This window comes from Tachypleus tridentatus, chromosome 2 (genome assembly GCF_004210375.1).
Source record: "Tachypleus tridentatus isolate NWPU-2018 chromosome 2, ASM421037v1, whole genome shotgun sequence".
NCBI lineage: Eukaryota > Metazoa > Arthropoda > Merostomata > Xiphosura > Limulidae > Tachypleus > Tachypleus tridentatus.
The window spans coordinates 41,336,903-41,349,107 of NC_134826.1; the positions used below are offsets into that span (position 1 = coordinate 41,336,903).

The window sequence follows — 12,205 nt, forward strand, 5'->3', positions numbered from 1 at the left end:
TTCTACTGAATAATTTAACAGAAATAAAATAAGTTTAATCTGATCAGAAGAAACTGAGATTAGTTGGTTGTTGTTAAGTACAAAGTTGCATGATGAGCTATTTGTACTCTGCCCACCAAAGATGAATTGAAACCCGATTTTTAGTATCATAACTCTGCAGTCCTAGTGCTGAGTCACTTGGAGGACGAAGTAACTGTTGTATAGTTACATACTAGAAAATATTCAGATTTAAATATCATATTAGCAGGGGCATCGAGAGGCAGATCGGGCCCCTTTTTGAAGTACCATAAATTCATGGTACATTCATGGGTGTATGAAGAATTTTTCTGGTGGGCGGATGCCAAATGTGTTGAGAATTTACATTTTTTGATAAAAACGTATTTTTGAGGCAAAGCTAGTTCCTGCAGTATTACGATTTTTTCTCAAGTATATCATAAAAATGAGAATACATTATTATTTATCCCATGTTTTCCCGGGCTGTAATCCCATGACCCCCCTCCCATCAGGCCCACTTGTTGGTTTCGAAATAATTTTCTGTTTTATTGTCATATATATATATATACATTCTATCGTAAACTTTATTAATTTTATATTACTTTTGCATTATATTGTATATAGGTGGTTAAGAAGTTAAATAACAAAATACACATTTACAGTTAATTCATTTTGCGAATAACTTAAACGCAATAATTAGGCCTGAAATGTTTTCAATACGGTTATGCTGTTACATACGAAATACTTTTTTTCTGTAATATTTACTCATTTTATACTTAAAATACTTCAACGAACTCTCCTCATCTCAGATGTTAACAAATAATTGAACATATTTGAAAACGCAATAAACTTTAAACGAAGGAAATGATGCAGTGAAGAACGTGTAGTTCTCGTACACGATCTCTGATACTCTGTTATCTTCTGTGCGCTATTGCAGGCGTCTTTGACACTTGACAGTACGTTGCCAAAAAGATTAATTTAATACACAAAATACAAGAAAACTGTTTTAATCATTTTAACACCTAAACGTTCCATTTTAGTATTTTTTTATTTCTTTTTCGTATTGTTATAAAGAAAGAAACTGAAAAAAATAAGCCCAATAATATAGTATAATATCACATTATTTTACAACTTAGCCCTATCACACTTTGAGCTTTAACGCTATCTCTTATGAAGACTAGTTAGGTCTTAATTTGCCAAGTACAGAAAACATAAAATATGAAATATATATGTTTTTCATGTAATTTAAGCTCTGTATATTAAGATACCAGCCGGTTCCCTTGGCTGTGGTTTCGCTAGATAGACAGGGACAGTGGGAATCTCGTTAATCCATTCATACGCGTCACTAATTAGATGACGAGGCATTTGGCTACCTTATGAGAGTCATAGTTGTGGTTAACTTCAAACAAAGAAACAAAATGCATCTAAAGTTAAATACACACATATACATACACACGTACCTTACATTTCTACAATAAACGATTAACCGTCCTTATCCTTCTTTCTAAACTAGTTATATATGTTTGTTTGTTTTTTTAATTTCGCATAAAGCTACAAGAGGACTATCTGCGCTAGCTGTCCCGAATTTAGCAATGTAAGGCTAGAGGAAAAGAAACTGGTCATCACCACCCATCGCCAACTCTTGGGCTACTCTTTTATCAACGAATAGTGGGATTGACCGTTACATTATAACGCCCCCATGGCTGAAATAGCTAGTATGTTTGGTGTGACGAGGATTCGAACCCGTAAACCTCAGATTGTGAGTCGAAGCCCTAACTTCCTGGCCATGTCAGTCCAAACCTACATGTCTTCAACTAAAAATTTTTCTTAAACTTGAAATTACGAAAACATTATATTTTTATCACAAAATGTAAGGTTCTAGTCACTAGTCGAATTGGAAATTCGAAAATTAATAGATGACTTAATTCCTGCACCAAAGTTAGTTTGGCTTGAATACAAATCTAAATTTAGAAATGATCAAAATATTTCCTTTTACTTTATAATAAACTTTAAAATATATTTAAACATACAATATCTATCCGTAAAACTAAACAAAATAAACGATTTTGGAGGAACTGCTATATTTTACTGATCAGTTTTGTTTGAATAAAATACTTTACGTATTTTGATGAAAATATAGCCACATTGCTTGTACCAGTATAACCAAGCTACATATGTTTGGTTTGTTTAATTTTTGAATTTCGCGTAAAGCTACTCAAGGGCTATATGCGCTAGCCGTCCCTAATTTAGCAGTGTAAGACTAGAGGGAAGGCAGCTAGTCATCACCACCCACCGCCAACTCTTGGGCTATTCTTTTACCAACGAATAGTGGAAATGACCGTCACATTATAAGGCCCTCACGGCTGAAAGGACGAGCATGTTTGGTGTGACAGGGATTCGAACCCGCGGCCTTCAGATTACGAATCGCATGCCTTAACCCAATTGGCCATGTCGGGCCCTAGCTGCATATGAAAGTTGTGTCATGATTACATGAACTTTATTTCGTACAAAATATTATATATGTATATATATATTCATGCATTTCGTTCATTACACGATGATCATTACATGCACTTTGAGTATATGATTCATATATACATAATTTCGTTGCAACTAAACTTTCTTAGTCCAGATATCGAAAATTGGTTGTAATGTATTTCATTGTTTTATTAATGTAAGGTGATACGTTTGAATTTTATGTGTTCCTATAGTCTTGTTGTTAGAAGAAACATTAGAGGACACTCACTAGAGGGCATACTTCCACAACCTGGAGTTGATCATAATAGGTTCTAAATAAATAAGAAAATGTGCACTATGGCTGTTGTCATCAATGGACGCGGACTGTTTTTGGTATTGCAATGAGGAATAAACTTTTAGATAGTTACACTAAGTTTAATCAAAATCTGATCATTTACAATGCTAAAATCAGGGGTTTGTTTTCCCACTGTGGACACAGCAGATAGCCCAATATGGTTTTGCTATAAGGTTTTGAATAAGCACAAAGTTACATAATGGGCTATCTGTGTTCTGCCCACCATGGATATCGAAACCCGGTTTTTAGCGTTGTAAGTTTGCAGACATGCCGCTGAGCCACTGGGGGGCTTTGCTATAAGAAAGCACACACATTGATAATAAGGTAAACAGGGTTTTAGGTTTTATACATAGCAGTGTTGAATATAATAAGAGTTTAAGTTTTATACATAGAAATATTAATTTCTCTGATTAGGCCTCATTTGTTTTTTGCGTTCAGTTTCACCATCTTGTCAAATGATGCAGAATTGTTGGAGAGATTAAAAAAAAGCTATTAGGATGTTTCTGGGTTTGTGAAATTATGAGTTGGTTTGTTTTAACACAAAGTTACAATGGACTATCTGCTCCCTATTCACCAGGGGGGAGGGATAGAGCTCCAGGTTTTAACGTTGTAAGACTGTAAACTTGTTGCTGACACATCAGTAGGTGTAACTTGAAATATTTTACACGTTTTAATTAGAAAGAAAAAGGGGTTATAGGGATATGATTAAGATATTTGTGGTTATTAGAGGTTTTGGAATACATAGTAAAAAAGTTCATTCAAACAAAGTAGACGGTGCAAGATAAAGATATGGAAAAACATAAACAAGAATACTGTTAGTTTAAGACGGTGTTATTTTTCTAACAGAGTTGTCGCTTTATGAAATAATTTAAATTCAGTTGTAGTAGAAGCTGTAATGCTATAAGAGTTTTAATTAGAGATTGGATGAGTATGTTGCCAACTGTGGTTGTGCATTACAAAATATATATATTTCTCAAATATTTATTTAGTTCGCAGTAGAATTGTGGTAGAAAAAGGAATAGTCTAGATTGTTCAAATGGCTCCAGGTTATATCTTAAATGTTGTTGTTTGATATTAAACACAAAGCTACACAAAGTTTATCTGTGTTCTACCCACACTGTTTATAATACAGTATAAGTCCGTAGACGTGCTGCTGCATCACTGGGAGGGCTGTATCTTAGAAATTAAATAGTGTGTGTTTTTTTATATCAAAGCTACAGCAGGCTGTCTGCTGAGCCCAGCGAGGGAAATCGAACCCCTTATTTTAGCGTTGTAAATCCGTAGACTTACCGCTGTACTAGCGGGGAACTTATGTATTTTATGCAATAGTAAGTTGGTGAAATATATTTCACAAGAATGTTTTTAAAGTTATTTTTGAAGATTTTCACAAAGTGTTAGCAAATAAATTTTGAAAACTAGATTAAGTTTCAGCTTAGTTTCAAATGCTGGTGCTATTTTTCAAAATTTGAATTGTGATATTAGCGCATAATAAACGTTTTGAAATAACAAATGAATAAAAAGGTAATGTGTTCTTGTTCAAAAATTTTATTTGTTTGTGATATTAATTAGAAAATAATATCCTGAAGTGGTAATCTGTGTTTTTCATTAGATATCATTGGCACAAGACTATATATATTTCTAATGATACAATTGCGACAAAAGCGACGCGTAGTTTGTGTACTGTGTAACCGGTTAGTGTATCTACACGTAAGGAAGAAAGTGATTTAGCAAATTTATAAATAGTGGAATTTGATAGCAAGTCCTTTATTTCCTTTTTATTTCTGCCGTTTACAATTTATAAACATCAGCGAAAGTAAAGGTAGGCTTAAGGTTTAAATTAACATCTAAGTTGAACTAAATTTAAATTTTCGTACTGTTCAGTACCGGTAGGTTCCACATAGTATATCACGTTGTCATTAATTTATTTTTGTTTGCTATGTTATGACACCCGTTATAAAGTGTTGATGAAATCATTCGTATTGTATACAAAAACTTTTAATAAAATATAAAGGGATCCCCATCATTAATGAAAATATCGTTCCTGAGACTAATTGCATTTGCTGATTTCTGTTTGACCTTTTCGTGTAACACTAGTGGTAATAGTATTTTGCACTTTTATTTTAGTATTTAAGTTTTTAATACGTTTTTAACGAAGTCGCATATCCACAAGTTATTATGTGCATAAAAGTTTAGAAAAACTTCTTTAAAAAGCTAAATTTTGACCCAATTAATAATGCAAGGGTTTAGTCTAATTAAATTTTTAGGTTTTTGTAAGGTTTTTTTGCTTACATATAGTGATTTACAAGATCTAGAAGTTAGAATCTAAACTCTCAAAGGCAAATCTTATTTTCTGTATTGATAAACTCGAGTGTTGTAGAAATACTTTAGTAGGTTTTAGTAGTGTGTTGCAAATACAATGGGATTTATGCATACATAAAGACAAATCTTATTATGAATAAAAATTTGTTTAATAAATGAAGAACCTAGTGTCAAAAGTCAATATTTGTATAAGGGCATTCATTATTTCAGAAGGAAGGTTAGAGCATTAATTATATTGGTATGATATAAAGTTGAACTTAGTTTGAATGCCAGCCAGTAAAATAGAGAAAGTGAAAACTTAGGTGAAACACAGAAGAAAATTCTTGGAATTTGGAGAAGATGGTTTCACTAGTACTAAGAAATGAAATATTCACCTCCTATTTGCTTAAGGGTTTGAGGGTCTCACCATAGGAAATGTTACAGAAATAAGGCCAAAGTGGTGAATATGATTAGCATTACATAAAATAACTGGTTAATCAAAATTACAATTAAATTAACCAGTCATAAAAATAAATTATTAATTAAAATCATTGTTTCTGATTATTGCTGTTTTTGATTATTTCATATTTATCTTAATAATTGATATATTGCCATTATGATTTTTCTGTCATGTTTTCACTCAATTCAAATTGTTCAACTTACTTGACTGGCATTAAAACACAAAAATAAACTACTAATCAAAAGTAATGTTTTTGAATATTCCAACTGTCCAAATCTTATGGAAATAATCAGTTGATTAAATATAATCAATTAATTAGGCCAGTGATTAATAAATTAGCAAATTCCACTAATTGTGTAACTATAAGAGTAATTCTGTAGCACATTTCATCATGATTTGGACAACTATATTTCTTACATACAATAGCTTCACATTTTTATGTCCAAATAAACTATATTATTTATTAAAGTTATTTTCAGTTTTATTAAACTGAAAACAAAGTGGTAGAAGCTTTGTTTGCTTTAGGAGACATTCAGTTACTTTTGTTCTAGATTTATTAATAACAAGCTTTGTTTCAGTAATAAAAATAAAAAGGGCTAGCACAACCTAGCTGAGCATTAGTAGGTCCCACAGTGTAATGGGACATTATTTATATGTGCTGTATAAAAATTTAAAATTGTGGTTTGAATGCTGAACTCTAGCAGGAGATTGAAAATTCATGTGGCCAGCATGTAGTGAACTATGCATAAGCAGGACAAAGCCAGAGAAAATTGGCAGAGGTTTGCAAGTGATACTGGAGTACTGATTTCAAAGGAGACTGTTTCTATGACTTACAAGAGATATGAACTTGCATCAAATATTTGCAGTACTGCATGAATTCTACAGCAGTTCTACAATGCTTGCTGTTTTACATAAATGTCTGTGAGCATTTATTATGTTCTTCCAGAACTTTTGGTTGAAGTTATGAAATATCTTCTTGTATCGGTTCAGGTTATCTCATTTGATTGAAGCAAGTTCACTAACAGCTTCATATCAATAAAACTAAAGTTTAAACTGATGGCCATTGTATGGTGTACCTCAGGGCTCAGTATTGAGACCTTTGCTCTTTTTCGACTTTCATCAGTGAAATAGATGAAGGAATAGTCTATAAATTGCTCACCTTTGCAGATGACGCTAAGGGCTTGGGTATTGCTATCCATGAAGAGGATGCTGCAGTTGTATAAAAATATTTATACTTGGTGAGTTTAGCAGGTAAGTGAAACATGGCTATTAACTATAATAAGTGCAAGCAATGTAATACATGTGAGTTTTAATTTGACTAATTATGATTACAGTATCCTTAGCAGTATAACAAAAGAAAAGAAACTTGTTTTTTTGGTGGGTGAGCCTTTTAAACCATCCAAGCAATGTACTGTTGGTATGACAAGATATAGACAGTTTAAGGGCTCTGAAATGGTTTTCTCTTTAAAAAAGAAGGAAGAGTTAGGAGTAAGTCTTAATGATTGTTAAGGCAACTGATAGAATCAATACATCACTTTTTTCTTTTCATACTCAACAATGAGAAAGGTAAGACTAGAAGATCACCAGTATGAATTTTGGCAGGGTAGGAGTTAACTTCATCCAAGACGGTTTCACTTTTCTAGCAGTGGTCGGTTTTTGAATGAATTGCATTCAGATGCAGTAAATGTAAATGTCTTTAAAGGAAGGCTTGATGAATATTTAATGGTAAAGGCTGACCTTGAGATTTTATTTGTTAGTTTAGTTCAGCAGATGGGATAGCCTGGATGGAACAACAAACACCTTGTTGTTGTTAAATATCATATGTTAGCATTTGCTCTGTAAATTGCGGTAAAGTGTAGATTTCCCCAAAATGCAACTCACATCAAGAATTTTTAGTCCATGTAAATTATAAACAATATTTTATAGAAGCCTTATTACAGGAAAAACAAACATGACAAATGTTCTTAAAATTTATTTAAGAGATGAAGGAAAACTGTTACCTTGCTTATGAGAAAAAGCTGTTTTAGAATATTGATGCCACTAGTGAAAGGTTTGGTATTAGTTAAATGTTTTTGGGTGAGAAAAGATACATTTAGATAATTTAATATTTAGTATTTGTTTCTAAGGGTTGAGTGCTATTCTACCTCATCACTCAGTCTATTACTTTTACTTTTTTTTTTCAGATCTTGTGTATATTTCACGAACTGTTACACTATCACATGAATAATGTATTTCCATTTTGATTATTGTTCTGCATAGATGTGATTTTCATATACAAATGGCATTCCTTTGTGAAATCTTGCACTAGAAGAACCATCTAAATAGATGATTACTGTTTGTAAACATAAAGCCTATCTAATATGTATCTAGTTGAATGAAGCACTGAATTATGAATAAACATGATATTCAAATCTAAGGTTACAAGAAAGTGTACATACAATATTGTATTGCATTGAACAACAATAATTAAATATTTACTTGTCTAACAGCTTTTATACACATAGAACTAAAGTCAGCAACATGCAAAATGTCTACTAACCCTTCACTATGGGTCATGGGTCAAAAGCTTTGTCATTTCATTTGTTGACTTGCATTCAGAATTCTGTTTTACAAATTTGTGTCAGTAAGTTTGAAATCAAATTGTAGATTATATTTCAAACTTTAATATTATATGAGTTAATTTCTTAATTTAAAAGTCAATATTAAAAGAACACCTAGTATGCTGAATGCAGTGATGTTTAGATGTTTCTGATGTTAAAATTCTAAGTCTGTAGTTTTGTTCAAGTTAAGAAATCAAATTACTAATATCTTTATTTTGCTGAGATGTGGCTTATGTGCTGAATCAAAAATGGTGGCCCCATTCAATTTTCATTTTTTGAAACAGTCTCTTCTGTACTATTACTACAGTATATGACATGTGAATAACCAATCAACAGCTTAGGATGTACCCAGAGTGGTTTTTCTTAGTCCATTTTAATCTGTTAAAAGTCTACCACATTTGTTTAGTCAAGTTGACAAGAAGGTACATTGTGTCTTTAGTCTGCTGGAAGTTTCATATATTTTAAAACCTCAATACATCTTACTTACTAAGCTTAATATATTATAAGGGAATTTTGTGGTATCAGTGTAGTTATTTATGACTTTTTTGTCATTCAACTGTATATATAAAACCTTTAAAAAAATTTTTATATCCTACACATGTAAAATTTTAAAAGGCTTAGCAACATATGTCTAGCAACAACCGAATACAAGGGTCATTATTTATTTATTTATTGTTCTATATTTTAAGAAAAATAAGTCATAATATAATAATCAAAATGACTGTGTATTACAAAATAATAGTCCACTAAAATCCAGCCAAGACATGGAAGACTAAAGGTCAATTTTATATTGACAGTGCGAGTTCAAGTTATGTAATGTTAACTGGGCATTACTGGAAGATCAGTGCATAAAATGTGTGTGTTTATGTAAATGTGTAGCATTATGAGACTTGAGATACTTAGACTAAATATTTGTATTTTCATAGTGTAATATATAGTCATTATTGCATAAAAAGGATAATTTATATTTCCTACTTTTTATGATGGTTACAAGGTTGATTAAGTGATAGACCCCACACAGAGATTAGAAAATAACAGAATATAAAGTACTACTGAAAATAAATGTTTAAAATGTAGTTAAGATGTTTCAGAGATGAAGTAACTAATATTTGAGATTTTTGGAACAAAGAATATTTTTGATCATTAGATGAAATCACTTTGCACTCAGACTAATAATGAAAGAGACTATTTTCACAAATTTTTAGTAAAAATATTTCATTAAAAAATCTGAATTTTTGTTTACAAAATACTTGCAATCATTACTAAAAGTCTACCAAACTTTGTGAAGGTACACATGCTGTATCAAAAGTTATAGTGCAAATACTTAACATGTGCAAATGTGTAGACTAACTTGTGTATATTATACTGAGCCTGTAATGAAAAGAAAAAGAGGTAAAACATAGATCACAAAGTTTTTAAAACTATTTCTACATTAAGTATTACCACTCTGAATTCAGTTTATTGACCAATTGAAAATATCTTCTAACAGATAGCCTGTGCAAGTTCCTTATTTTGAGAGTATGATAAAATTATCTCAACTTTTATGCAGGATCAAAAACAATTGCAACTACTCATGAATCTTATCATAACTCAAGACTTATTGAAAGAGTAATTATAAATGTGAAAATGGTTTTCGTGCATGAAGTTACAGGTTTAGTAAAACCCTAAATGTATGTCCAGATATTCAGCTATAGGTACGTTTTTCTCACTGTTCACACTTCTAAATTTTATTGTTTCTAGCCATTCCAAGCAGTTCACTGGAATGTATGTTACTGCCAAACCACAATTCAGTTTTTTTACCAGTGGATTACTCATGTGCCTCTAGATTTGCTATTAGCTAGCTATATAAGCTTTTGCTTTTTTCTTACATTTTATATGCACTTCATTATCTCGCATATTTTCTAGTACTTTTATCAGTTCAATTACCTCATCATTTAACTAGCATATTTAACTTTCATCTTGAACAGTTCTTTCTCAAGAGGAGATGAAGCTGTTCTTTAACAAGCACAAGATTATAAGTCTCCTCAAAACTTTATTTAATCCTGTTTCTTTTAATTTTTCAGTCTTATTAGTTGATTATCCAACATAATTGATGCCATGTGTTCCTTTTATCCTTTTAACAACAAAAGTCGCTGTTGTGTCAAACAGTGTGGTTGTTTGAGTTGTTAAACAAGTGCCTTGATAGCAACTACTAAAGGGTTAACCCTTTAGCTCAGTTGAGCACTGGCCTAATGTACAAGAGTTCTGGGGTTCAGATCTGAGCAAACAAAATGATAAAGAAAGGTTTACCGTACAACTATTTTTTGAAAACCAGTGGGTCTGATAGCATGAAGTTTGATAAATCCGATAACTGTTAAATTTCTTAATTAAATTAGCTGAAATTTTCTTGTAACCCAAACAGGATAAGTTTTATCATCATAATATGTTTCTCTCTTAAACCACAAATAATTGCAGTACTGTAGCTTCCTTTGTATTGTCTGATAAATCCGGATAATATATATTGTCATAAACAAAGGTCGTAACTCTAAGCTGGGATTGTTACTTTAGTAAATGCATATAGTAGAAAATCATATGATCTTGCATGTCTGTTTATTCAGAATATTTTCTTTATTATCTTTTTGCCCAGCAAAACCTCGGCTATTTTTATCACCTGTTTTAGAAGAGTAGATGACTTGAAAATCTGTTGTACGTTGCAATTTTCTGTGCATAATGTCATATCTAAACTACCAGCAATGAGAGTGATAATAAGTTTTTTTAACTAATATTATGAGTGTAAAACTGAAGAGCAAAGTGTATGTATAGAAAATTATTTTGTGTAAATACTTGTATACATAACAAGACACTTGTAAACCACAAAACAAAAATTAGGAACTGCACACATACTAGTTGTTTACTAACTTTCATATATTGCAAAAAAATACTGTTTTATTTATGATCACACATGTTTTGATAATATGTAGCAGAAATAGTATTTTTTATTACTATTATTTAAGGCTCCCTTTCAAACTTATAATGATAAAACTTGCAGTTTTGCATGAATCCAATCTCAACTGTGGATAGTCCAATGGGACTTTTGTGCTTAAAAAGCAACAGTGTTATTGTTTAAGTCATCAAGATATTAAAGCATCAGCATTGTGATTGTAAAGTAAAACATGAGGATATGAAAAACCATAGTCTTAAATTTAAAAAAACATCCAAGTAACAGACCATATGACATCTGTTTTTTAAACACTTAGTATTTCAATAAAATGGGAATCTACAGAATGAGCCTTTAATTCTCCTATACTTTCTAACTTAATTATAAAACTCTTCCCAAATTTCCTTATCCTAAGTAAATAATCCTGTACTTTTCAATATTAAAACATGCATTTTTCTAATTTTGAGAGTTAATTGTCAGTAGAAAAACACTGTGTTTGTTCACTGTTGATACCAAAAATGAATATTGTTGAACATTCAGTTGTTTCAGAACTTTTGTGAATAATTATGAAAAATTCAAAACTATAAGAAACTACTAATGTAGCTAAATAAAGTTGCTGTTACACACAAACATGTCAGTCAAATGTGTATTATTTCACACAAGTGTCAAATCTGCATTATTTCTCATTCACTTTTGATAGTATCACATTTTGTTGTTTAAAGGTTCTGCTTTTATTATTGCCTGACCTATTTTTATTTTATTTAGATGTATTGTGTAGGAACTTGCAAAATTACTAGCTTTTTTTTTTAATAAATTAATCTGCAGTGATAAAATATAGTACAGAAGTGACAACAAGTATTTTGCAACGTACAGATTAAAGGTACCTAAAACAGCATATGTGTCCTGGAAAGTTGCCTGTTATACATTTTTTATTTAAAGGATTTTTTTAAATTGCTGAAATAAACAAACTAGCCTTGGGAAAAGAATTTGGTAGTATTCCATTACGAAAGTAAAATACTTGCATGTGTAAGAATAGACACGTACACAACTGTGCAACTGTTTTAATTATTTTTAATTAAACAATTAGTAAGTTAGTTGGACTTTGAAAAAATATTTAAGATAAA

The 12,205-nt window shown here is 31.1% G+C and overlaps 1 protein-coding gene across 5 annotated transcripts in view; it reads left to right on the forward strand.

Annotated features, from left to right (window-relative positions):
• The first annotated feature begins 4,459 nt into the window (after positions 1-4,459).
• Positions 4,460-12,205, forward strand: part of LOC143241776 (uncharacterized) — a 31,028-nt gene continuing 23,282 nt past the window's right edge. The window contains exons 1-2 of one of the 5 annotated variants that reach the window (XM_076485033.1): positions 4,494-4,625; positions 6,732-6,815. The gene's annotated coding sequence lies outside the window, so the exon portion shown is untranslated. Of the gene's footprint in view, positions 4,626-4,752; positions 4,903-6,731; positions 6,816-12,205 lie in introns of those variants that run through there. The other 4 variants (XM_076485011.1, XM_076485057.1, XM_076485082.1 and 1 more) reach the window with 4 other exon arrangements.